The sequence below is a fragment of the Sorex fumeus genome, unplaced genomic scaffold, assembly GCF_029834395.1.
Source record: "Sorex fumeus unplaced genomic scaffold, SorFum_2.1 ptg000094l, whole genome shotgun sequence".
In the NCBI taxonomy this organism is placed as follows: domain Eukaryota; kingdom Metazoa; phylum Chordata; class Mammalia; order Eulipotyphla; family Soricidae; genus Sorex; species Sorex fumeus.
The window spans coordinates 2,697,295-2,703,294 of NW_026606151.1; positions in this window are offsets into that span (position 1 = coordinate 2,697,295).

The following is a 6,000-nucleotide window of genomic DNA, read 5'->3' on the forward strand; positions in this document are numbered from 1 at the left end:
AAATCACGGACCCTGGCTGAGCCTCTGCCCCCTCCTCTGTGATATGAAGACTCTCACTTATCTCTGGAGGCTCATGGGTGACACGGGGACTAAGAAGGGGTCCTGAGTACAGGACACACAGAGTGAGTTTATCAAAGATTGACTCTGGGGGTCTATGAAATCATGTGGAGAAAAGGGAAGCTTTGCTTCAGCTAGAAGGTCCCAGTGAGCTGAATTCAGTGTTTCTCAGGCCACTTCCAGGGTAACTATTGAGTCCCAGAGCCATTTGTAAAGAGCCCTGCAATGCCACCCTGTGAGTGACGTAAGACCATGGCCAGGAAGATGAGAGAGTTAAAGAAATGTGAGTCAAACCAAAGACACTCATCCATGTCCCCACTGAGTGTTTCTCACTTGACCGTTCATTTGCTATCTGGGAGCCTTTGCCCACAAATAAATTGTTAGTGGTTGCCGATGGTTTGAAAAAGGAAATGTTATGAAAGAAAAAAATAAAAACAACCCAGAGGGTGGGGGGGAGAATGGAGTATGGGAACACTGGTGGACGGAAGTTGACACTGGCTGTGGTACTGGTGCTGAAATATTATATGCTTCAACTCAACTATCAATCACGGTAGAGGTCATGGTTTTTTTAATGAACTAAAAATTTATTTTGAAAAGAAAAGGGGCAAAAACCAACCAAATTGGAGTTGTCCACACTCTACCACTATTTGATTTGGGGGGCAGAACATGGCTGGCTCAGCTGTGGAGGCCTAGAACTCTTCAAAGACAGGATTTGAAAACCACAGCCCGGTTGCAGGCCAACCCTGACATCTCAGTGAAAAGGATATAAGGAAAAGTGACGGGTCCGGGGTCAAAAATCGAATTAAAACTGCCTCATTTCAGGCTTTGGCTTGCACAGGCCTTATCCCACATGAGCCCCCAGAGAGTGGGCCAAGCCAGGCTCTGGCAGTCGAGAAGGATCTCAGTGCTGTTGGCTTGTCGCACTGAGTTGAGTTCAGTTCAGGACAGAACTGCTTGAAGAAATCTGTCCCAACTGAATTCCTGACTCAAGATCTCATCCTTGAGTGAGAACTGGGTTGCTGGTGGGGTTGGGTCTGGAGACAGGCATATGGGGGGAGAGCTAGTTTCTAGTAAGGGACAATCCTGATCATTTGTCACCTTGGGATGGAGAATGCATACCGTCTAATCATCAGTCCTGTCTCTCCCGAGTCTGGCTGGCCGGTTGCTCCCTGAGACACTGGGTACATAGCAGTAACCCCAATGGACGAACACAGTTGAAAATAACAGTTGTTCTTCCCACTCCTCAACCAGCTAGGTCATGACCTTCAGCTTCTGCCTCATACCACACCTATAACAACAACGACACTGAGCATCTCAGAGGTTCCCCGTTCTCCCGTTTCTGCTGCCCACATTAAGACTGGTGTGATCACTTTATGACTTCTGCTCTTGGTCTTCTCCAGCCTGACACACCCCAGGCTATGCATCACAGCATGCTTGAAAGCTTCATGGATTCCCACTGCCATAGTGACCTTTTTCTAAGTCCCAGAGTGAAGTCCTATGATCTGACAAATAATCGTGCTTACAACCAAAGCAGCTTTGTTCTCAGATAGGGCCCCTGGACGCCCTTTATCAAACTTGATAACACTAAATGGATGAGCTTTGCAATTTCATTCTGATTGCTTTCCAATCTGGTCATCTTGTCTGCCGTTAGCCTACCATGAGATTCTCTTCTTCATCTAACTCAAGTGAAATAGTCATCATCATTATTATTATTTTGTGGGAGGGGGAATCTTTTTTTAAATTTATTTATTTATTTTTTGCTTTTTGGGTCACACCTGGCGATGCACAGGGGTTACTCCTGGCTCTGCACTCAGGAGTTACTCCTGGCGGTGCTCAGGGGACCATATGGGATGCTGGGAATCGAACCCAGGTCGGCTGCATGCAAGGCAAACGCCCTACCTGCTGTGCTATCACTCCAGCCCCAATCTTTTTTTTTTTTAATTGAATCACCACAAGATACACAGTTACAAAGCTTTCACGATTGGATTTCAGTCAGTCATACAATGCTCCAGCACCCGTCCCTTATCAGTGTACATTTCCCACCACCAATGTCCCCAGTTTCCCTCCTGCCCCCTCTCCCATCCTGTCTCTGTGTCAAGCACTTTTCTTCCTTATTTCTCTCTCTATTTTTGGTCATTATGGTTTGCAATACAAATACGGAGAGGTCATTATGTTTGGTCCTTTACCCACTTTCAGCATGTATCTCTCATCCAGAGGGACAGACTAGATGACTGCATTCATTTGTGGGATATTAAAAAACATAGTACGAGACTAACACCCAAGAACAGTAGGAACAAAGGCCACGTTGTGGAGGATTGGTCCACAGTTGGAAACCTGCCTCAGTGCTGGGGTAGACGGCAGCTGGGATAGAGAAGGGTCCATGGTGACAATGATGCTTTGAAGGGAACTAGTCATCTCAACCACCATGCTGAGACCACTCTCCGCACGCATGAAGGTACCGGCAGGGGAACAAAGGCACGCAGGTCCCGGGGCTGAGATCTCCAAGCCTACTCGGATCAGGGCTGAGCATCCTCCACCCAGATCCTCCAAATTCTAGTAGGCGGGGGTCACACCCACCAACTGGCCCCCTGGCGCGTGTAATCCCATCAACGGCCAAGACTCAGAGACTATAAAAACCAGCTCCCGGAAGCTCCTGGACATCTTATCATCTCATTCCTACTTTGGACAAACTGGCAAGCTACCAAATGTAACCTGCCCACACGACAAAGTCTGGCAAACTCCCCGTGGCGTACCCAATATGCCAAATACCAGTAACAATGAAGGGTCTCATTCTTCTAACTCTGAAAGAGCCTTGAATATGGCACTTTTTTAAAAATCTCAGGGCTAGGACAAAGGAGACATTACTGGAGCCTGCTCGAGGCAATCGATGAATAACAGGATGGTCATGATCGTGATCGTGAGTCATTGTTCACCTAATCCTAGCACCTGTGGTCTTGCCTCTCAGCATTTGCCAACAATCTTTCCCTAGCCAACTGCGCCTTTTCCCTTCCCTTTCTACCAGACTATGCCCTTTGGTGTCTCAAAGCTAAACCATCCTCCACTGCAAGCTAAAACTTTCTTCAATTACAGCAGCCTTTGCTGCTGGCTCCAATACCTCTTGTCTGAGATCCTTATTTGGGGCGGTGGGAGGGGCATCCTTTGGGGGCCACACCCAGCAGGAGTGACTCAGGAGTGACTTCAGGCTTCGTGCTCAGGGGTCACTCTCCATGCTGGGGATCAAACCAGAGTTGACTGCATGCTGAGAGATTCTTAGTTGGCATTTGGCAAATGAAAACCTGGAACTTAGAGACTTTGGTCATCCTTTTGCAGGGCTGCTACTGGCATAGCACAAGGGAGTGAGTACCAGAGAGATACTTAGGGCCTCATCTATCAGTAGCTCTCTCCTTGAAACCCGCAGTGATCATTTCTGACAGTTCAGAGAAACCTGGGCTGAGAGATTGCTTTGAGTAGATGCCTCTCAATGCCTGATGGCCATGAGGCAGAGATGGCCAGGGGCAGATGAAGTAGGGGAATAGTGTATTGGTTACTTATTGCTGTGAACAACAAAACTTCACGGATCAGCCCGGGAAAGAGAACGAAACTGGTAAGTCATTTGAAAGACACAGTGAATATAATTACCACAAGAGGGCCAAACCTCCTCTTGTGACCATCACATAGCAAAGAACCTGGCTACTGAGGAGCCAGAGGAACTCTGAAGAATACATAAACAGGGCCAGGGAGATGACTCAAAAGATGGGAGGCCATGCTGGGCATGCAGAAGTCCCTGATGTAGTTCCTGGCACTGCGAGTCTCCCCCTCCCCCCAAGCATCACTGGAGCAGCCCTGATGGCCCCCAGCCCTGCTGGACCCAAGCCAAGTGTCACCAGGAGTTGCCCAGGCCCCCGTGAGCATCCTTGGGAGACCCCCCAAAAGAGAAGAGACCAAGGAAGTACCCTGATCCCCAGAACTGAGGCTGACACTGAACCTCCATGGAAAAGATAACCCACCATGCAGGGGACCAGCCCTGGGTAGACAGGGTCAAGGCACGGGAACCAAGAGGTTCCCCAAACAATGTGGATCCAAATGATGCCCTTTCTAAGGATCTCAGACAAGAAGTATTGGAGAAAGTAGCAAAGGCTGGTATAATTAAAGAAAGTTCTAGGTCGCAGTGGGGGATGGCTTAGCTTTGACACCAAAGAACACAGTCTAGTAGAAAGGGAAGAGAGAAGAGTGCTGTCAGCTGGGGAAAGATTGTTATCAAATGATAAGAGGCAAGATCACAGGTGCTAGGGTTAGGTCAACAATGACTAGTTCACTAGTCACTTTTTTTGGGGGGGGTCACACCCAGCAATGTACAGGGGTTACTTCTGGTTCTGCACTCAGTAATTACTCCTGGCGATGCTCAGGGGACCATATGGGATGCTGGGAATTGAACCCAGCTTGGCCGCGTGCAAGGAAAATGCCCTACCCATTGTGCTATCGCTCCAGTCCCTCACTAGTCATTTCATTAAGAAACAAAACAAGATAAGAAAAAAAAAACAAACAAACAAACATGGGATCGGAGTTAGCAGTTTCATGCACTGAGAGCCCCAATGTCCTGCATCTTCAATATTTATCATGTCAACCAAGAATCATCATCAGAAGAAGAACATTTTTGTTATAGTTACCTATCGATCTATCTGGGCTAAGCTTTTGCACTGCTGAGGGCCTCAGTAGATTGGGACGTACATCTTTGGTTTTTTTTTTTTTGGTCACACCTGGTGATGTTCAGGGGTTACTCCTGGCTCTGCACTCAGGAATCACTCCTGGCGTTGCTCAGGGGACCATATGGGATGCTGGGAATCGAACCCGGGTTGGCCACGTGCAAGGCAAACATCCTCCCCACTGTGCTATCGCTCTAGCCCCAAAGGACATACATCTTTGGAATGGGTTTATCTCCAGGGATGTTTCTGCTGGGAGGAAGAGCAAAAACAGAGCACTCACAGGAGCCAACCTGAGTGGTTTTTTGGATACCAGATTCTTGTTATCTGCCCACCTGCCTTTCTCCTCATTTGACCCACCTTCACCCTGGGTTCCCAAGGCTGAAAATCAGACCTTGTTGGACGAGAATGCAGTCTCTTGTGTGATGTGAGTGGAAGCTTCTGGAAATCTAGTAAGTCAGGACAAGCTCTTCCAGGGGTGAATCAAACCCCAAACACTCCACCATAACACTGCCTGTGGTGGGGTGCAGGCATTATCTCCATGGACTGCAGGATGCTAATGCTGGGGGCACTGGGGTGGTCGAGCATCCTGTTGGAGTAGTCCCTTGGACAGTAGGTGCTTGGGGACTGTAAGGACATTTGCTCTGCAGAAACCTGTGACCGGAAAGAATGAAAGCCAAAGCTGGTTCCTCCTCCCAGCTCCCTTCTGCACTCAGGGATCACACCTGGCAGTGCCCTGAGGACCAGGGGGATACCCATGCAAAGCAAGAGCCCTCCCTGGCATACTATGTCTTCATCCAGAGGACTCGTTTTCTTGTTTTTTTTTCCCTTTTTTTGGGGGGGGAGGGGTCATACCCCGTGATGCACAGGGGTTACTCCTGGCTCTACACTCAGGAATTCCTCCTAGCAGTGCTCAGGGGACCCTATGGGATGCTGGAAATCGAACCTGGGTGGTCGCATGCAAAGCAAATGCCCTACGCACTGTGTTATTGGTCCAGTCCAGAAGACTCATTTTCTAGTAGAGTAAACTCTCCAGAAAGATTGGTCGCTGCACGGGTACTTGGAAGCATCCTGGCTGGGCAGTTCTGTGCAATGAAGCTTCCAGTGAGAGTGGCTGTCATAGAAAGGCTTGTTCTGGCACTGAGGAGCCAGTTCCAGGATGGCAAGCTGGTCCTGGCCGTGGGTGGGCAGCCTCAGCTTCATATGTCTGGGCATCTCCATGGGCATGAGCAAGAGTCCTCAG